Source organism: Lycorma delicatula, chromosome 6 (genome assembly GCF_047948215.1).
Source record: "Lycorma delicatula isolate Av1 chromosome 6, ASM4794821v1, whole genome shotgun sequence".
Taxonomy (NCBI): domain Eukaryota; kingdom Metazoa; phylum Arthropoda; class Insecta; order Hemiptera; family Fulgoridae; genus Lycorma; species Lycorma delicatula.
Genome location: NC_134460.1, coordinates 84,402,991 through 84,426,447, shown reverse-complemented (window position 1 = coordinate 84,426,447; position 23,457 = coordinate 84,402,991). Strand labels below are relative to the sequence as shown.

The 23,457-nt window shown below is 33.1% G+C and overlaps 1 protein-coding gene across 1 annotated transcript in view; it reads right to left on the bottom strand.

Moving 5' to 3' along the window:
• Positions 1 to 310: 310 nt before the first annotated feature.
• LOC142325982 (type 1 phosphatidylinositol 4,5-bisphosphate 4-phosphatase) overlaps positions 311 to 23,457 on the bottom strand; it is a 104,423-nt gene continuing 81,276 nt past the window's right edge. Inside the window, exons 7-8 of the transcript XR_012756639.1 lie at positions 19,818 to 20,035; positions 311 to 433 (exon numbers count right to left, since the gene is read on the bottom strand). The gene's annotated coding sequence lies outside the window, so the exon portion shown is untranslated. The remainder of the gene's footprint in view (positions 434 to 19,817; positions 20,036 to 23,457) is intronic.

Sequence of the window (23,457 nt, the reverse complement as noted above, 5' to 3'; positions counted from 1 at the left end):
ACATACAGGCATCATGCCGAAACAAGTCAAAATGGATTCAGAGATGGTCAAAATGGATATTTCTGTTGAAATCTTAAATCGGAAATTTTTTGTGTTTACAATACTTCCTAAGGAAGTAAAAAGCTACTTAAAATAACAAAATTATCATCTGGCATAAGTCAAATGGTATAAATAGACAATCAAATATGAATAATTATATAATTATTATATAATTTAATTAATAATTATAATCTTATAATAATTATAATATTATTATAATAAAAAAAAATGATTATTCAAATATGAATAATCAAATTTTTGAATCAAGATGTGCAACCTTTACTAATCATAAGACATTCAGTAACACCATTACATTGTTCTCATTGTAAAAAGTCTGTATCAGAAATTTGTCATTTTTACTTCCTGGTTCTTACTTAATATTCTGATATAATACCTGTAAATCAATAAATCATAATAATAACATTTCTGAAATCATTAAAAATAATTAAAACAAAGAAAAAAAATCTTCTTAATCAGCTGATAATTTTGTTGGATTTATATACAAAAAAAAAAAAGGTTAAATTACATCTCAAAGAAAGGCTTTATATTTTTAAATACTTAAAATATTTCATTTTGAAATATAATGATGTTTTTAATATTAAATTGGATAATATGATTTTATTTTTTTAATGTTGGTTTCAACTAATTATCATCAAATATTCATTTCTTTTATTAAGCTGCAATAAAATCATGTGATAAAAGCTTATTGTATTAAAGTATTAGAATTAATAAAGTTGTTTATTATAGAAGTTTTAGTTTAAAAGATGAATGACCCATCTTGCGATATTAATTTTAAAAATCGGTTTGCATGTTTTTCAAAATGTAAAGAATTAAATTCAAATAGTGATGGTATATCATTATTACAGTCAGATAAATGGATGATGCAAGCCAAAATTATTGATGGTAAACAGATTACTACTACAGATACTTGTACAAGTTTTAATAAACTAAGGTATGAATAAGATTTATGAATGTTAATAACAACTATACTTTTACATAATTACATAAATATTCATATCTCTGCTAAATTATTTCAAATTCCTATTATTAATTAAATAATTTAAAGTTTAATATGAAAATTTAGTTCTTAATTATTTCAATATTTAATATTTGTCATATTAGTGCATAGTTTAAATCAAATTTAAGTATCAATGGGTCAATTTTTAAATTGATGTGACTATTTTCATTACACATGTTGGGCTGTGATCATCTGTTAGTCAAGTGTAAATTTTCCAAATTTGCATTCTCAACTGTTATAGTATCAGAACATTTAATTTTGTGTTATTGCAAACCACAAGATTAATAAGAAAATCATCATATGAGCATCTTGTAGCCTCCATAGCTACAGGAGACTGCCAACATTAAATTATTTCAATGTAAACACTGAAATGGTATTGTTTTATCATTTTGATGTTTACATTGATACGAAACAAAACTTCTCACTTTCATGTCAAAATGTTTTTCCCGAATTAGATATTTAACAATTTATTTTATCACAGTTTGTCTTTACTTTTTCTGTTTAGCCTCTGTACCACCATATGGTATTACTTCAGAGGATGAATGAGGATGATAGGTATGAATGTAAATGAAGTGTAGTCTTGTACAGTCTCAGGTTGACCATTCCTAAGGTGTGTGGTTAATTGAAACCTAACCACCAAAGAACACCAGTATCCGTGATCTAGTATTCAAATCCATATGAAAGTAAACTGCCTTTACTAGGATTTTGTCACAGTTAGTCTGCACATATCCAAAAGCAAGGGCCATTTTCATGCAGTCCGATTTTTATAATTTAGTTTATATTTTTTATATTTAAATAAATCCTAAGCCAGACTTAAGAGTTAAATTATATTTTAAATGAAAGTACATAATTATATTTTTCCAAAAATTAAAACAAGAATAGTGTTCCGGCACCAATTACCCCTGCTGTCAGTGGTCAAAATGGGCATTTACATTGGAAAAATATGTCGATTCTTTCTGACCTGTATATAGAAAAACAAAAACAAAAAAGGAATAGCAGGCTAAAGAAGTATAATTATTTTATTAAAAAGTATTTCATAATTAAGATTAGTTCTATTAATAAACTGTTTTAGTATCATTATAGCATACTTATACATTTAGTTATGTGTAGTATACACATTATGGCAATCTGTCTCCCTCAGAAACAATAACTTAAATATCCTACATTTCTAAATTACCATCGGTTTTCAAGGAATGGTGTTTGTGGCTTTGTGTTATATTAGTCCAATGATAAAAAAAATTTAATAATAAATGAATACAGAATCCATGAACTTATTTACGAACCATTAACTGAAACACATAAATTTTATATACACATACAGAGATAATTTGGTTAGTAAATACAATATTTATTAACAAAACCATCATTATATTCAATCAAACCAAAAATTATTCTCCCATACATAAAGCACTATATTTATTAATTAAAAAATGGGTTACATCTAATAACAACTTTACTTTATTAATGTAAGATCAGATCTGAACCTAATTTCAGTCCTTTATATTGGACAAGAGTTGATCTATTATAGTCTAACCACCATCTTTGACATTTTTTCTTAGGTTATTTTGGTTCATATCATTCTATCACTTGTAAAGGTTATACAGTTTGATATGATGATCCAGGTTTTTTATTAGATTAAATAAATAGTATACAATATTTTAATCGATCTAGGACTAAGTAAAAGAGGACTGATTTCTTACATTCACTGAATTATGACATCAGCTAAGTAATTTTAAAATATTTTTGTTTATTTAACACCCCTACACAATCTAGTGAGTAGAAAAGTAATTAAATTTATCAGTTGGTCCAACTGAAGACTATTTTGTTAATGTCCAGCTTCCTTCACTTTTATACAATAAAAAGTTACAATTCAAAGAATACATTAAAATCTTGAATGCAAATCAAAAATAAATGATACATTATGTGATCTGGCAATTAATTAAGGAGACCAGACTTGCATTCATCAACACTCGATTACTGTTCTCAAAAAACTTATTCATTGCTGTCATATCTGTGAGATGCATGACATAGCTTCCATAACTTATCCAGTTTTTATATGAGTATTTTGAGGAAAAGTGGTAATTAACTAAAGAATACATTCTTCTGCCTTTTTAGTAATCAAAAATCAACAAAATCATGAATGTTTAAAATGTGTTTGGAGCTTTGCTACATTACTAGTGTAGAGTTAACACTTCAATATATTTATTTCAAATTATGGCACTAAATTTTCAATAATTTAAGACTAGGCTGATCACAGTTACAAGGTAGGCAGAGAAAAATTGTAAAAGAAAATGAAAGTAGGTACCTTATGAAAGTCAAAGAAAAAGTTAAAAATTTGCACTTTTAGAAATATAAAAAAGGAGCTGCAATATACAATAGGACTTGTAAATTTTTCTGAAACTCCTTATCACATCCATCACTACAAATAAATGTAGAATGTTTTAGGCATAAATACTGCCCACAAAGCTTGCGGTAAACTTTGTCAGTCTCATTGTTTATGTTTTTTTTTATTCTTGGCAAAAAATGTTTCAACATATTTTGTCTCATCGCTCGGTCACAACATATTTGTTGTAATAAACAAACATAAATTACACCTCAATAAAACTATACTTAAAACTGCCACATGGAAACTAGTATTAATAACTGACACACACTAGAGTAATTTAAATTATTGAGTATAAATGGTTGGACCTAAGAAACCATAAAACACAGGATAAAAACATTTCATCATCCCCTAGAAGAGTTCAAATGTTAGCCCACAGCTTAAACTTCTGACGCAATGTCGCATAACAGATGCAATCCACAAGGATGTGGTGCATTGTCAGTCAGCAGCTGCAGTGAGCACATACTGGCGCCTCTGCTTGAGTCATCAGACATCCATGAATGAGCCTAGTGTGTCCTATTCACAAACGGCAGATAATAACCTTCTCTCTATGGTTATTTCTGCATGAGGAGCTCCACAGTGAAACAGTTTTTTAATTTGGCAGAGTTTGTTGTTCATGGTAGCATCCCACTCACTTTGGCACTCATCATGAACCCACTCTTCAGGAAACAGACAAGATCGTTAAGAGACGACATGATCAATGAAAGGAGGCTGGAAACAAGCCTCCTTTGCTGCACTATCTGCGCGCTCATTGCCTGAAATCCCTACATGGCTGGAGATCCAGCAGAAGCTCACTGTTTTATTACGTCTATTCATTTGCGAAAAGACACAATGAATCTCACAGACAATAGGGTGTCTAGAGTACAAGTCAATAATTGCCTGTAGGCCACTCATGGAATCTGAGCAAACAAGAACATACTGATATTCTGGACTAATTATATGCAAGGCCTTATTAACGGCATTCTGCAACAAAAACACTGGTGATGTTGGGAAGGCCAACATCATGTATATTCTATTGCCAACAACAAAGCTACAACCAACAGAATTAACGTTTCCAGAACTGTCCGTATAAACTAACATCAGGATTCATGCTATTTTTAATATTATAAAATTCATTTTGTGTAAGATTATTGTATTTGTGTTCTGCTTGTTATATTAACAAAGATCAAAGAATTAATTAACGTGAGAAGGCTGCCAAGGAAAGTAATAGTATGGAGTAATAGTAAAGACTGGAGATAATTGTATACTTAAAACTGAGAAAAGGGGTTGAGCTCTGATGTCTAGCGGAGCATTAGATCTCGACTGTTCCTGGTATTGATAACCTGCTGGTTCGAGAATATCACATCAAAGGTTGAGCCAGCTGGTTGCGCTTTAATGTGAGCCACATAGGAACACATCATTTACCGCTGTTCAACAGCAGACTTATCACGGGATTTGAACGAAAAGCACCCTGGCAAGACGGGTGAACGAATGATTGACTGCATCGAGCATCTTTAGCGTGGTGGCCCGCGCCAACGCATAACCTATGCAGCCATAGTCAAAGCGAGAACGGACCAGAGCTCGGTAGACCAACACGATCGGTTCCCCAACAAGTATTAGACAGAGGTCTCAACATGTCATATTAGTCGTTGGGCAAACAACATACCTAGAAATCTAACCCGCGTGCATGCTTCAATTGGTTCACCATGTAAATACAATTGAGAGTCAACATGTTCCCTCAACCAAGAAAAGCAAATGCACTTCGTTTTTTTCCGGAGAAAACGTGAATCCAGTAGATTTACACCATGATTCTGAGCAGGTTATTGTGTTCTGTAGCAGCCTCTTACCTGTAGCTACGTTCTACATGTGACGTAAATTGAAAAATCATCTGCAAATAAAGAACACATAATCGGCTTTCGCACGCAGTTTGTTATATTTTTTATGGCAAACAACGCATCGAACTCTGAAGGAACTCCTGATAAATGCGATGAGATTACTTTTTTCTTCAGAGGATATGTGAATGACAATTTCTGTAGCGTGTGAAAATGTCATGTCTGACCGGAATTCGAACCCGTATGAAGTGGATTGTTCATGAAGTAGGATGTACAATCACTTCATGAATGGGATGAATGTACATACCAATCATGTATTTAGGTTTCCTATTATATCCCAGCGTTTGATATATCGATATGTAGACTATCGATCTAAGATTGTAGATTAAGATGACTGTTTTTCAATATTCATATCAATGTTCACTTTTGTAATTGTTTATTATGTCTTAATTAATAAATATTGTTCTAAAATCTGAAAACGCCTGTATTTGTTTAAATAGAGACATAATAAGTGGCGACAAAGAGAAAAGAAAAACTTTTGGAAAACCAAAAAAAAAAAAGTATTGGCATCCCGCTGGTTTGTTTACACGTTCAAACTTCTCAACAAAATGACTTATATTTTCTTAACAGCCCAATCAAAATAATCAATCAATTTATAATTGCAGTGCTGTTTTTTTACGTGTATAAATGTTTTGAAAGATAATTTTATCAATATCAACTTCATAGCCTCAAACAATTTACTCAGTTTTTGCAAATACAACAACAAAACTTTCAAACAATGTTACAAAAATTCAAAACTAGTCAAAATCCTCAACCAACAATTCATTATAATGTAAGTAATTTTGAAAAATAAAAATAATTTTCAACAATACAAAGAAAGATTCGATAACTTTTTTATTATGAAAGGATTTTTTTTCTGTTTAGCCTTCGGAATCACCGTAATCTATTACTTCAGAGGATGATTGAGGATGATACGTATGAATGTGAATGATGTCTTGTACAGTCTCAGGACAACCATTCCTGAGATGTGCGGTTAATTGGAACTCAACCACCAAAGAACACCGGAATCCATGATCTAGTATTCAAATCTATGTAAAAGTAACTGCCTTTACTAGGATTTGAACCTCAGAACTCTCAACTTCGAAATAATCTGATTTGTGATGGCGAGTTAACCACTTGACCACCCCGGTGGGCTATTATGAAAGGATTAGCAGCAGATAAGGACACATCAAAAACAGCCCTTTTAAACAGTATAGACCCTGAATACTTTGAGCTTCTAAAGTTATCAGTGGCACCAAAATAACTAAATACCCTAACTTATGACGAAATAGTTCAAACTTTGGACTATCAGTTAACTGAGAAAAGAACGTTTTAGTTGAGAGACAAATTCCTCTAGAAAAAAATTAAGGGTCTAATCAACCAATTCAAGATTTTGTCACATACTTACATGTGAATTCCACTGCGAATGTAAAAATTCTATAGTAAATCTTTTTTCTGAATTCACAATTTGTCAGAGGACTTTCCAACCAAGACATACGTCATCAATTGTTGCTAGATAACAAAAATTTACAAGATGCAGTTTCAAAAGCTCAAACCTTAGAAGTATCATTGCTAGCTTTGCAACAATTCGATATCCCAGTAGAAAATTACTCAACTGATGTACACAGAGTTTCTAGACCACAAAAGTAGGAGTACAAGCAATTTTACCTCAAGACACGACAATTTTACCTCAAGACCTCAGAGACACAACAAATTCAAGATATTATTATAAGGAACACTAGAGTCCTCCACCAAGATTCACATCAAGACCTCGACTTAATTAAAGGTATTTAGGAATCGAAGGAATCTGCTTAAAATAAGCCAGGAATAATCATACTCGTCCCAATGCAGGGTTGACTCATTTAGATTAAAACATGAGTACTATAAAATGCTAGGCAGTCTCATTGAAAAAGTGTGCTTTATATTACCAACCAAAATAGAACATGAAATCTTCAATAAATACGCCGATCTGTTCGAAAAACGAGTTGGTAAATGCAAAAACGTTACAATTTCTCTTAAACTAAGAAAAAACGTGAAACTCATAGCTTTTAAAGCTAAGGAAGTTCCTCATGCACTCAGAATAAAGTTAGAACAAGAACTCGAAAACCAAGGCATTACCTCAAAAGTCCAAGAGAGTAGTGACTGGGCATCTCCACTAGCCGTGATCCCAAGCATGATAGTACCGTACATCTGTGTGCTGATTACAAAGTAGGGGTGACCCCCCATCCAACTACATGATGCGCACTACTCTATACCTAAAATCGACGAATTTCTTACAACACTCAACGATTCGTTATATTAATGCTCTCTAGATCTAGGTAAAGCATATCTTCACGTACCAGTCGATGAGAAAAGTGCTAAAATTCTAACGACTATTACTCATAAAGGAAGCTAAAATTATACCAAATGACTTTCATCTCGTCGTGGAAAAAGTCTAGGGGGGACTCAGAGTGATTACAACATCTTTGACAATATAATAGTTCATGCAAAAACACGAGAAGAATGCTACAACCTATCGCTCGAATGCTAAACCTGACGGCTTGCCTCGATAGACTACAAGAGTTTGATTTATACCTCAACAAAGAAAAGTGTGAGTTTTTCAAAACTAAAGTCCAATACCTAGGCTATGTATGAACAAAGAAAAATATAAGACCCGACTAAGGTCACAGCCATTATAAACGCACCTAGACAAGCAATTCAAAAAGATGTCTGGAGATTCTTAGGAATGGCTACCTATTATGCAAAGTTTATACCAAATACTCGGCACTTACTTATCCATTGAAATTCTTCAGAAAAATCACAAATTCCACTGGTCCTTAAAATGAGAAACGGCATTTATACAACTGAAAGACGAAATCGCAAGCGTTCGTGTACTAACCCCATTCTCAATCCAGACTTTCCACTGACAATGAACTGGGACGCTCCTCCGACAGGGATATCGGGAACTTTCACATGCAATAAACGGAGTAGAAAGGTCTATTGCTTTTGCTTCTCGTTCACTAACCAAAACCAGTTGACGTATCAATCAGTAACACGTTTGGCGGCAGCACTGGGGGAGTCCGAACCACTTCTGAAGCCAATTTCTTCTTAATTAGTAGCGGAATCAGCAGAAAACCAGAAGATACTTTCCCTCGCTCACACATTCCAGCCTTGAAGCCTTCAATGTATCCCCGAATCCTATCGTTACTTTTAACGATCAGTAGGTACAAGAATCGCAGCTTACGCAATCAAGACTGTATGTAATCTCTTCTCTCTGATATTCCGTGTATTGCCTACAAATTCCTCTATTTCTACACATGTTATTAAACATACCAATTCATTCATTAACATCATTAGATACTATGTCCGTTGTTGCCAAGCGCTTTTCCAAAACTTTTAAGACGGCAATATCAGCCTTTTTTTCCTGCAGGGGCGGCAAGACTTGCCTTCTCATGGCCCATTGAAGGACCAAATATTTCCTCAACCAACCGAGTATTCGAGTCAGAATTATTTTTTTTTCTGGACAATCATCTTAGTTGCCGACTTTGCAGCCCCTCCCAGCGGAACTTTCTTTTGCCATTGCTGTCAGCTGGACGAACCCCTAACACTCTTATCTGATACTTCATCCCTACTACCACCCGAGCAACCGCTTCCACAGCCCGTCGCAGCGAGCCTCCTGAGCCTCTTTTGATGCTTTGTTATGAGCAGCCCGAGCCTTTCTCCTTGACCTCACGGGTCTACTGGGCAGCTTTCTCTCTGACCTTCCTCTCCTTCCATTTACATTCCCTCTCAAGCCGTTTTGCCTCTCTATTTGCCTCAGCATCTTCGCAATGTACAGTCATGGGCCCGTTCTCAGCCGCCGCCTTACCTTCGAGGAGTTTTCTAATTCAAGGAAACTTTTGTATCTCTTCATCCGAACCATTCATGGTAACATACAAATAAGGAACACACAAAATAAAAATAAAACAACTAAAAGAAATAACGTCAAAATAAAAATAACAAATATTCAACGAAAAATAAACTATCAACCAATCACCACATATACTAGTATAAACAAAACGTAAGAACCAATGAAAACAAACAAATGTAAACAGCCAACAGCCAATCAAAGATCAATATGGCTGCCGTTACTAAGGTAAATAACGATCCGAAAAGCCAAACAACTAACAAAACACACTAAATTAAAATACTAAACCAAGTTATTAATCATCAAACACACAAACTAGGGGAAAATCCGAAAATAATACACCCCAAAGGGTTAACCTAACAGTCAACCACCTATTCAACAAACTCTGATAACCTGACCCATTCCAAACAATCAAAACCGTATAAACAACGAAAAATAACAAAATATCTAAAAATAAACTAAAACTAACATAGAACATGAACAAAAAACCCTTAATAAATTTTTAAAAATACAAGATTATATAACACAAAATATTGCAGTGAAAAACCTATCTAGCCAGAGAATTAAAAACACGTCCTTTCTCGTCGAAATCACGTGTTCAACCATAAATTTAGTACACTTAACAGTCGACGGTAAACAGCCCTCGCGTTGGCGCAGAGCAATTCAGATGAATATCTTCAACTGAAATTACGTGAAGCCCTACGCCGATCCGTTAGTGCGCGTCTGCAGTCCTCATCCCACCAAGGAACAACAGGCCGCCTTGGCTTCCCAGATGTTAAAGGGAAGAATTCATTTGTCCTATCGAGAATCTGGTGTGTAAACTTGGCAAGTTGGTGGATCGCGATACCGCTTTTGTCATACGGGCCAAATTCGTCATACGGGAATTCTTGTACCCAATCCAGTCCGTTTTCTGAGCCACCCATCTGCGAGACTGACTCTGAAGCAAATCATTATTATCAACTGAGATTACAACCGGTTTATGATGGCTTCCAAAGAAATTTTTGGAAACACACCAGGTAAGACGTGGGAATAAGGTTGCTGAACATAGAGACAGATCGATGCACTTAGATATACCAGATGAAGATGATGCAAATGTGTACGATCCATCATTCAATAAGCAGATACCTAAGTTCTGCCTCAACAGAACTATTGTAGTTGTAGATCAACTATATTGCTTCGGGATGAACATGATGTTGAACTTCAAGAATGGTGATGGGTGTTGAAATCGCCAATTATTAGGCAGGGTAGGGGAATTTGAGAAAACAGACTGGATAGATCATCCTTACTGATATCAGAATTATATAAGTTGCATATATTCATTTGGAATAGCACCACTATCTTTACTGTGATTGCAGGGATGTTTGTCGGTAGCAGAATACGTGAAGCTATTAAGATTTCCCTCAGGAAAAAAGCGTTACTCTCACATCCTCTGCCCTCAGTTTGATAATCACATATTTCACAAACGTATCCGCGAAAGGACACATCATCCTGGAAATGGAGATGAGTCCCCTGCAGACAATATAATAGTATTTTCTTCTTTTACAAGGATTTCAATACCCTCACTGCAAAAACGGAGACCTCAAACATTTCACTGAATAATATTCATCACCATAGGAATTACTTTTCATAAATAAAAACTGCATGCGGATTACTTGACAAATATTATCTGGTTTTTCTTTTTAGCATTAATGATTTTTAAAAAAGTGCTTCACTTCTTTAGGCACTTCATCGGGCTTCATATCCTCAAAGAGGCCTCATGATGCTGGTGGGGATTTTGAAACATAGGACGCCACAGATACCATATCAGGTGACAATTTTTTTTGTAGAGCCCTCATTGGGAATTTGGTAGTTTTGTACAGAGTTTGTTTAGTGGGAGTTTTACTTATTGGTCTACTGATTGATGTGGTTTTTGGTACACAACTGTTGGTCTTTCCCCCACAACTATCCTTCCTCTTGTTTGAACGCTTATTTAGCTCAGAAATAGTGGCTCTGCACAAAGCATACTGTTCAGATAGCATTTGAACAAGCTGTTTTAAATCACTGCACGATCCACATTGTTGACCTGCATTTGGGAGGGAGCTGCTTTGACGTAACGGCAGCAAATTAGATATCTGGCTTAACAAGATTCCAGGAATTCTGTGTTTTTTATATTCTCTATGTGCAGCTGGAAAAGATAGCTTTTGTACTGTACAAATTTTGGCTTCTCTTCTTTGAATGTAGGGCAATCTTATGAGCATGTTGAATGTGATCCACCATAGTTAGAACACTTTTCATCTTCTTTGCAATTAGTATCATTGTGACTCTCTTTAGCACAAAGAGCACATACTGTAGTTATTAAGTAAGCTATTGTAGTGTGGCTATACCCTTGACATTGGAAACACACCTTAGATTGGGGATGAATGGCCGCACACAAACCAACAGGGGTAACGTATTTTTAATTTCTCTGGTGGTATGGGAAGACTGAATGTTAATATAAGAGAGGAAGTAGGACCTTTTACTCCGTTGTGATGTTTCACAATATGTTTCAGCTTGACAGCACCTTGCATACAAAACTCATTGGCAATTTCAATCACATCGATCTCCCAAAGGTCCCAGCAGAAGATTATACCACAGCTTGTATTTAAGGATTTATGGCATATCACTTTTATATTTAAACATATATTGGTGAGACGCAACACTGATGTTGATCACTGTTGCGTCTCAACTAGTATCATTCCATCTCAACTAGTATCGTTACATCTCTTAATTTCTTGACGGTTTTTGGTGAATCATATGAACCAGTTACTACTTTGTTTATCACAAATGGTTTGTGTTTGAGAACTATAAACCTGATGTTGTTAAACTGCAGATGGGATTCATCATTACTTATTACATCATCTTTCACAGATTTCTTATCCTCATCAGACAAAGCTGAGTGAGATCTCTTTACATGACATCATGTGGTAGTTTTTCAGATGGACCACCAACCATAATAGGATTTTTTGGAAGACTCATATTTTGGTCCCACAAGTACCGGGGAACTACAAGACCACCTCTGCAAGACACCATACAGAGGCTAGAGCTAAATACAACTGGGTTCGCTTAGGTGCCCAGAGGATATCGTTCAAGACTCACTATGGAGAGCTATCCACCCATCAGCACGATAGTTTCTACCTTGGGTTACGATTGCATTTTGTAAAGTGTTGCAACATCAAAGAGTGTAAGTGAAAGAAGAAATAGTGTAGAATGTTGTGTGTGGTTATGTAAGGGTATGTGTTGTAATTTGTGTAGTATTCTTGGTATAGTGTATGTGTATAGTGTTAAGTGTTCTGCAGCTCTGAATGTAGTGGGAAGAAAAGCTGCAGTGGCTAGGCCTGTGGGGACGACGCCAATTTGAAAAGTCTTAAAGAATAAGACTTCCTGTCGGGGATTGTTTTCATGGTCCAACAGGGTCAACAATGCTTTCTACTTGCACTTTCAGTGCTGGGAGGGTTGAATTGAGGAATAATGGGTTGCTGATTTCTAGATTTCATCTGGAAATCAGCAAAAGTCTCCCACAAATTGACTTCGATAAACAAGTCATAAGTGATCATCAATCAGTTCTCTTCCAATTCTTAGAAGAAACAACTGACGTAAGAGTGGTTCATTTCTGTTTCGTATAAGAATAACATGAGAATAAATTCCAGCAATATTTATGACTGAAAATAACACAACATTGATCGCCTTCTAGTACCCCTAGCGACATTGTAAGTGGAGCACATTTTGTCAACTGTATTTACTCCTGTTATGTTCATCATAAAAAATTATTTCAGGCTTTTTCCTTTCACCAGTATCTTCAATTATCGAATCATCCAACTGTAGACTTGAAATAAGCAGTATGTTTTTTATTTGATTCTTATTTTGGGGGAGCATATGAAACTGAATATAAAAATGCTGGAAAAGTTCATCTTTTTGCGGATCAGCCATTTGTTCTTTTTAGCATTCCCACATAAGACAAGCAGTGCTTTTTTGATAAGATTATAAGAAAAATAATTATTTAACTTAACTAATTACCAGCTGCCACATCACATCCAATATTAGTGATAGGAGAATACAATCTTTTTAATGTTTGTGCCTTAGTTACTCTTTCTGGTTGCTTAACAGGATAAATTTCTAAATTGGTAGTATAAAACATTTTAGAATCTAAAACTGCAAATATTCTAATTCCATATTTCACCGGTTTTAATGGAATATAATGAGTAAATGAGCATCTGCCCCTTAATGCCTGTAGCTTCTCATCTGTGACATCAGACCCCACACAGTAGCAAGCTTTGTAACTGTGTACAAACTTTTCAAAGAAGTCACGAATAGCTGTTGAATAGTCAAGTTCTCTTCTTTGTTGTTTACTTTCCTTATCATCAAATCAAATCTCACAGTTTGCAATAGAATATAAACCTAAAGAGGAGCATCGAGGAAAGATTTCTATTTCAAACCCATCTTTATCCTACAAATCGTAAAGATTGATTCTTCCTGCTTTGTAGTGTCTTGCCAAATATAAAATACCTATGAAGGCATATATTCTGTCCTATATCAGTATGGTGTGCAAGATTAGACTGTGAATAATTTGGATTTATGTTGTCAGTAAGCAGACTTGTATACCTAACAATCATGTCACCATCAATGAGACACTTCTAACCAACATTTTATCAATGTTTAGGTCCTTTTCTATCATACCTGGAAGCCACTTGATTAGACTGTGCTTGGCAGTTTTCTCCTTGTTGACTGTAAGAGGTTTTTCTAAATAAATGACTAGATTACCTTTTTCCCCTTCTAGTAACAAACATAGAAATTCCTCTCCTCTTCTTCCTTAGAACTGACATTTATGTTACTCTGCTTTTTTTCTGAGTCATTGCTCCTAAAAGTCCTCTGAAGCATCAGTGTGAGTTTTCTTCTTCTAAATTATAAGATGAAAATCCAAGTCAAACTTCATCATCCTCATTCACGACATGAAATAAAAGATGCGGTGGATTATTGCTATATCAACTGCATTATAACATCAAAAACTTGTTTTTGTGATGCAATCCTGTTCCTATAATGGAAAAAAAAAATCATAAGTGCATATTCTACTAAAATGTGTATAAGAAGAAATAACATTCAGAGAAATTTATAGAATTAATTAGGAATGAAACAAATGGAAGAACAATAATTAAAAAATAATTACATAAATACTACCCTTGTATCTCTGAGATACGTGTGACAGTATTTTTGAAGAGAAAATTGTTTCTAGCAAAACAGAAAAGCTAGTGTACTGGTAGCTACATTATCTAAAAGCTGAATAATTAGCATAAACCATAAAAATATAGCTAAAAATCAAAAATTTAGACTGATCAAAAGCACTTAAATTCTCTGTCTTCATACCTAAGAGAAACATGGGTTGCTAACTGCGATGACCTTCACTTCACTTCGATGACCTTCAGTATTGTACTGAGGTTTGGCTCCCTGCAGATTAGGAAAATTAATAGTGGAAGCATCCCCCTTCCCTACAGATGCACTTGCAATCAGAAAAAAGTCATTTGTATCTGTAATTGAATGTTAATGGAAATCTGTGGCTATTTTCTTAATCCATATTAATGAAAATTTACATGACTTGTTTCATATTAGATTAGGAAGTTACCTATGGTAATGGTTTGTATAAATCTACTTCTCACTTCATAGTCAAATTAGTCTAGTTTATCAACCTCAAATTTCCTACTAAATTTAAGAAATTTCTGATGGAATATTTTCCCAAGTCAAAAGAATTTTATGTTAATTGGTTTATTATCACATTCATTTGTTTTTAAATAATAGTAAAGATTTTGTGACGATTGAGAGAAGAGGTTGAAAATGACTTGTATACTGGACAAACAGTCATTTCAAAAGATGAAAATACCTAGAAAAAACAATGAAGATGTCTAAAGTGACCTGCATAATGAGACAGTTTTTACGAGTATATAATAATTAGAATGATAAAGATGTGAAAAGAAATTATAAAAAGTCCTCGCAAAGTTTTTTGGTTCTATCATCCTGAAATGAATTGAATAGCAACCAAAAGTACTGGAAAAGTAAGTTGATGAAGCTAAGTGACAATCAATGCATTAGAAACTCTAAAATCACTGAGGATAAAAAAATTGAATGAAGAAATTAAAAGTTTAAGATCGCTTAAATTAGTGTTTATTAAAATCAACACTCTTCTGTTACTTCATTTACTTAAATATTCTGAAAAATATACAGCAACATATCAGAATAGTCAATATATTTCAGATTATTTAGGATTAAATATAATTAGATTAATAGTAAAGTTTATCAGATTATTTTTGTAGGAATTTACAGAAAGGAGGAGTCATTAGCCATTTATGCTAAATAAGATACAGAAGCAAAGTATGTTAGTTGTTTGAGTAAATGAGAAAGTGAAATAGACAGTGTACATTCTGGAATTAAGTTAAGAAATTAAAAAAAAAAAAAAGGAGGTGCATTTTTCTTTAAACAGAAACTGGGAAAAATTTATTGAAAAATTTTCACTTTAGATTTTTGCAAAATCTGAGAGAATACCAATTTCAGAGAATTTTATCATAATATTGTAAAAATACTAATTTACGTAAGGAATTTCATTGTAATCATGAACAAATTTCAAATTATGGTTCATGATTGTCAATTAATCAGGATTAAAACATATCAAGTGCTACTGATAGATAATATTTTAACTTACTAAACTGACTGTGGGTCATATTGAAAATAATAAGTTATCAGATTCACAATATCGAGTTGCAAATTTTTCAGTAAATTTTAGTGTAGAGATATTGACAATAAAACAGAACTTAAACAGCTGCATTACAATGATACAGTAGAAAAAACAATGAGGATGAAAAAGGTAGACAGGTCAGAAATGATTAAATAATAAAAATAAATAACAATTTGGAATAAACACATATTTATAAAAAGGGTAATACAATACAGTGGATTAATAATTACAGAAAAGGAGATGGATTCTAGAGAAAAGGCTATAGTGATGTTTTTACATTTATATAAAGTATGACTATATGAATTTTTAATTCCCACCAAAATTTCAGAAAAAATAGGTCTATATCCATTAACTGGGTTAGATCATAACTGTAGATAAGAAACAATTTCTAGAGATTGATTTAAGGACAGAGGTAGTAGTGAAAAATTATCAGTTCAAACTTGATAAAATATTAATTTGGTACTGGAGAGTTCAAAATTAGGCATAGCTTTATTTTTTATAAACATCAGTGAGTTACCATCAATGATGAAAACAAATGTAAATAATATTACAATGCAGTGCTAATATACAGATAGATATTTTTATAAATATTGGTATACACTCTACTATTCATAAATTTCATTCAATGGAATTAACTAATAAAAGTGAATATACTTTAAAGTTTTAAAAGTAAATATAGCAAACAAAAAAAAAATATTATGATAGGTACGCAAAATAGTTACCACTAGTAAAGTTATTAAGTGTCATTACTGATAATCTCTCTTGGTGTGATCATATAGATCATTGTATACATTTGGAAACTGGAAATTTCATATAGTTTTGTTCTTGGACAAATTTCTAAGTAAGTTTATGATGATAAATTGATTAAGCAGTTTCACTGTCAGGCTGATATTATTTTATATCAATAACCAATGCTGTTTTAGAGACCATCATCTAAATAAAATTTAGAGATTTCTAGTCATAGACTATGGAAGAAAACTGCTAAATGACCTTTTTTCTATCATACATCTTAAGGTAGGTATAAGAAAATATGATGATACATTTAGGTAATCTTTTGAAAAGCTACAATTAATTGTAGTTCCATAATTATTTGTGTATGAAGCAGACATATGAAGGCAGATAAATTTTAAAAGAAATTTACAGTCATAATTATAATGTAAGAAATGGCTAAGTTAGAAGTGTACAGAATAACATTAGTTGAATATATGCAATCATGTGCGAGGTTAAATGGTGAAATTATCATATAACGTGACACTAATACCTGTCATAATAGAAAAATATTTGTAAAAATAAATGTCAAATGCTAAAGCAGTTTTTAATTAATTGAACGATTTCACTCTATTGGAAAAGTCCTTTCTCTCCCAGTTATAAATAAGCTTAGGAAGTTATAGGTTTAGGATTTATGTTTTAACTTTAAAATCTGCATGTACTTGTATTAATGGCATACAAATGTTTTCTTTGGAATGAGAATTACAACGGAATGGGTGCCTTATGATTTAACAGTTAAACAATAAAATAAAATTTGTCTATAAAAAAATTTCTTCTGTTACATGATTTTAATGGTTTCAATCTGTAAACTAAGATTGAACAGAGGGCATGGATTTTTTCTAATAGAGTAGATGCTATAGTATCACTGAGTAACTGAATCAGCCAGATTATTGAATCATTTTTCTAAAATCCAAACCAAAAGAGAGGAAATTTATATAAATTTCTTTGTGCAATAGAATCAAAAATCGATTTATTGAATCAAAATTTTAATATTTTGCATTTATTCATTATAATACAAAATGGATTATTTATATTAATTGCACTGCATTATGTTGTTTACACTTTAGTACCCATATTTAATGTGCAAGTGATTACTCCAAGGAAATGTGTCATATCGTATCATGGTCTTACCACCAGCTCTCTTTTTCTATTTAGTCTCCAGAACCACCATTAAGGTATTACTTCAGAAGATGAATGCGAATATGTATGAATGTAAATGAAATGATGTACAGTCTTGTACAGTCTCATGTCGACCATTCATATATGTGGTTAATTGAAATTCAACCACCAAGAACACTGGTATCCATGATCCAGTATTCAATCTTGGTGCTAGCTAACTAAAGATAAACACCACAACGTCAAAAGTTTGTTGGTAAAAGGTGGCAGACTAAATATACATACTGGCCTTAAGTGCAGTACACTTAAGGCCATTTATCTTTCAGTACATTTCATCTTTCTACACTGTGTATACTACATATATAGTTCAATTTGTATGTTTGTTTAAATCTTTAGTTTTCTTTTTACATGTGCTTCAACTGTTGTTAATATTAATTGTTTTACATTAACAATTGTTTCATTGTGATCAATTATGATTTTGTCAGTTTCTTTTTGCTGAGAAGCTGCAATGACACTGGGACTTTCTCAGACTTCACTATCTTGTATCATTAAAAGCCACAAAGAATAGGAGGCTGCCCTAAATAAGAATATGAACAGAAAGAGGAAATGTGATAAGAATGAAAATAATGAACATGCTTTATTAAAGAGATTCACTGAAGGACATTAAAATGCGCCCATCAGTCGTGGATTCTTGCTGGTAAAAGTCAAACAATTTGCAGAAAAATTTGGCAATCATGATTCCAAACCAACAGATGATTGGCTTTCTCATTGGAAAGAGAGAAACCAATATTGTTTTTACAAGAAATTGTTTGGTGAAAGATTGGATGCTGATCAACCTGCTACAGATGACTGGAGTAGAACTGCATTCCTAAGATTTAAAAAAAACTTTAAATCTGATGATATCTACAACTACGATGAACTAGGATTGTATTTCTCACTACTTTTTTATTTTCATTTTAAGTTTTAAAAAAATTGACAACTCAGGTGGTAGAAAGCAAATCCTAGATGTTTTCATGGTGTTTTCTAGCTTGTAAACTACAATTCAAACAAAAATGCGTAGAAGATGTGGGTTAGTCAGAAAATAAAAATAGATTTAATTTTAGACAGTTGTACAGCTCATACATCAGTGAGTTAAAATTTAAAAAGCAAGGAATAATTTTTTTTTAGCATCAAATACAACGGCTTTAATGCAGCCCTTATTCACCGTTTTGACTATATATTTACAAAATGTGTTTCTCGTTTTTCACTTTCAGTTTATCCTCAATTATGTTTCATCCTAATACTCTACGAATACAAATTGCTTTTACACAAACAATTTTCATTCTTCACATGATAGAGATTTAATTTTAATATTCTTCAGTCAAACAAATCTATCCTATACAAACACATACTGTGCATATTACGTTGTTTACTTATGGCCATTGTGTTGATCTGTCTACAGGTAAGGAAATTATATACAATGTCTTTCTTTTACTGAATTTTATTATTGTCATAATAAACATATTTTCCAATATTATTTTGATTCTTATTCTAATTTCAACAATTCAACTTATTTTTCAATCAGAAGTTTTTATATTTATTTCTTTTTAGATCTATTGATAATGAATTTCTATGGTTATTCCAGACATTGAGAATATGACCTTTAATAATGATGATAACTAATAAGAATTTTTGCTTCACTGACTACAATTAAATCTACATTCATCTTATCCTTAGCACCCTCCTTAAAATAATTGTCTAAAAATACTTTTAATAAATGTTCATAGTTCATTAGCAACTGCATTCAATCTTAAGTGTTTTGTTTTGTTCACCTACTAGTCTGGCCTTGTGTTTGTGATCCGTTATTTGTTTTCTGTGAATAGTATTTGTTTTATTTTGTTTTTATACTTTTATGGAACTTAATATTGAGTGACTGTTTGCAAATGAGTAATTTCTTGGTATAGCCAACAGTACAACTATAGTCTATACAGTCTGGAAAATTTCATACTAGAATTTAATCTGGATTAAGTCTTTACACTTACCAGCATAAAAAGGCTTTCCATGATGTCCAAAAACTCTATGTTGCTCAGAGAAGAAAAATCATTGAGAACAATGATGCTGCTCATGAAGAACTTATGTGCAAACTTGAAACATTAACAAATTTTTTCAAATCAGTTGAATCTGTGACTTCTTCTGAACTGTCTGAAGGAGCAGTTGGCACTAGTGTTGTCCTTTGCTGGTTCAATTTTGACTTCTCATCCTGTTTGCAGCCAAGAAAAATTATCAGTCTTCTGGTTAAGTTAGTCAAGGACATTATTGTTATCAAGATAAAATTTGCAAAGTTCTTTGTACAAAGGAATCAATGTAATGATGTTATTAAATGTCTTACTACTAGTAAAGGTTGTGCATCTTAATTCAAAAATTTGATTATTTATATTTTATTGTTTATTTATACATTTGGCGTATGCCAGATGGTAACTTAAGTTACATTTTACTTGCTTGTACGAAGTAAAGGAAATATTGTGATAGTGAAAAATTTCAGTTTTCAGATTTCAACAGAAATATCCATTTTGACCATCCTGAATCCATTTTGATTGACTCGTGACGTCTGTGCATACATATGTATGTATATAACTCGCATAACTCAAAAACGATTAGCCACAGGATGTTGAAATTTTGGATTTAGGACTGTTGTAACATCTAGTTCTGCAGCTCCTCTTTACATTGCAATCGACTGAAGCAAAAGTGCCCAAAAAAGCCCAAAATCCAAACAATTTGGATTTTGGACTTTTTCTTAACTGCAGTTATAAGCCCTCATTGAGAGCTTTTCAACAACATAAGTGGCACTTATTTTCATTGGTTCCAGAGTTACAGCCAAATGAAATTTTAATTAATGAAATATTTGGATCTTAAAAGGGGAGAAGGCACATCGGTTTGAAAGACTTCATCTCCTTTTTTTAACTTTTTTTTTTTTTATTTAAATATACTGATTTATTAATAATTATTAACCTCCGATTGTAAAAAAATTTTTATAATAAAAAAGTAATTCAGTAACAATAAAAAAAATATCAGAAGTTATGAAATAGAATTAAGTATGTAATTTAATCGTATAAGTAAGTCATGTGGTGTCCACATCAGATTTGGTGAAACATCTGATTATTTGTTTTTGTTTTCATTTTGTTGATGGTTGCATCATAATAATTTAAAAAACTTAAGATGGATATAAGACATACATTTATTTAAAAAGTAATAAAGTGACTTTTACTCTATCCTAATATTTCAGGAAAGATTGTTGAATTAATAATTGTATAAATATTTGATGTTAATAAAAACTAATATTTTAGCAGTTGTGTAACTGTTTACTTTATTAAAGAATTGGAATTACTTTTTGTCTCGGATTTTGATTAAACATCGTTAGACAATAACAAAAACATACAAAAATCACTATGCAGTTATTTTATAAAATATAAATAGTACTTAGTGATTTCACACACTAAATGTACAATTTTCAGATTAAAAAAAATTACATATCATGATTATATTAAATTTATTAAAGATTTAGCCCACAGAAAAAGAATAAGTCCTGATGAAATAATTATAAAATTATCACAGTGTGAAGTGCCTAGTTCAATATGTAGGCTGGTAAGTACAATTCTTGCTATATTTCATAATTCAGACTATTTTAATAAATGCAGAATAATTTGAATTCAGGATTAGTATTGTTGGTACAAATTATAAACAATATATATATATATATATATATTGAAAAAACAAAAAATTATTTATCGAAATTAAAAAACCATTTTAAAACCAGGGAAACCAGCAAACTTACTTAACAGCTACAGGCCTATAGCATTGCTATCAGTGACATACAAATTGCTAGAAAGGCTTATCTTCAACAGAATCTGTCAGAGGATATATGATGTTATACCAATTGAACAAGCAGGCTTTAGACCAGGTTCTCTTGCTCACAATGTACATTGAAGTGGGGTTCCAAAGAAATCTTAAAACCTCTGCTGTGTTTGTTGATGATCCGCTTATGACACTGTCTGGAGAGAAGGCATGATTTGTTAAGGTCCTCCGTGTAATCCCATGCACACTAACAGCTGGCCTCCTTAATAACATGTTGAACGACAGAATGTTCCAAGTTATCGTGGGATCCGATATAAGCTCACTGAGGAAACTCAAGAACGGCCTGCCACAAGGGTCGGTACTTGTGCCTCTCCTTTTCAGCCTCTATGTTGCAGACATGCCAGAGACAAGATCTAAAAATCATGGCTACACCGATGACTGGGTGCTAACAATAAAATGTAGATCATTTGAAGAGTCGGAGGAGGTCCTGATGGCTGACCTGGAGAAACTGGGAAGGTACTTCCAGAGATGGTGCCTCCAACCGAATGCTAGTAAAACAGAGGTGTCATGCTTCCATCTGAGTAACAAGTTTGCTAATAGGGAGCTTAAAATTCTATTCGAGGATACATGGCTCTTTCACAATAAGACACCGAAATATCTAGGCGTGACACTTGATAGAACGCTTTCATTTACGGAGCACTTAATGAAAACTGTAGGGAAATTGAGAGCGAGAAATAATATCATACATAAGCTCTGTGGAACGACGAGGAGAGCATCAGCTTCCACTTTGTGCACATAGACTCGAACCTGGTCTTCTCAGCTGCTGAATATTGTGCGCTAGTGTGGCTTAACAGCCCTTATGTTCATATGCTCAACTTAATAACACTATGAGAATGATTGCCGGGGTTATCAGGTCTACTCCCGTGGAATGGCTCCCGGTATTGAGCCACATACCACCCCCAAACCTGCGCTGTATGAACGCTCTTGTAAGAGAGTACAAGAATATTATGGATAATCAAAACCTGCCAATACATGAGGGCATTGAGGATGCCAATCATGGTCGCCTTCGATCTAGAAAGCTACCTATCAAAACAGCAATTGCTGCCACAGAGGATGGATTTAACCTAACTGACGCCTGGCATCGAGAATGGACCACAAAGCAGAATAACCAAATCCCATGTATTACTCAAAGGCCGCTGGGTTTTGACTTGCCACGTAGGACATTGTCAATGCTAAACAGAATACGGACTCAGCATGGTAGGTGCACCTATTTCCTGTATAAATGGGGTAAAACACCGATGCCCCTCTGTGAGTGTGGTGAAAATCATACTGTCAGACACATCACAGATGTTTGCCCTAGGACAGCCTATGAAGGGAGTCCTGAAGATTTCCTTATGGCGACTCCAGAATCAGTAGCATATATTAATTTGTTAAATCTTTGTTTGTAATTTTGATTGTAAATGGTGTTATGTTTTGGTGCCATACGCTAAATAAATAAATTCATAAGCTAAGATGGAAGGAAATTTTTGCCATTGTGCAAAAAAAGGATGGTCTTGAAATTATTTTCTGAAAGATCAATGAATGAAAAGTGTCCAATCTGTAGAATTATGTTCAAGATTAGGTGCATCCATGACAGCCCAAATATTGTTGTTATTGCATACTAAACTATTTTCAGAATATAAATCTTGAAAATCTTTTCCCCAATCATAGCATAAGTTACCCAGATTATTTATACTTGTCTTGGAATACACATTCACTAATACAGTGCAATTGCCACAGTAATTGTAAGTCATAAAACAGAATGAAACTCCAGTATGAACAAATACAATA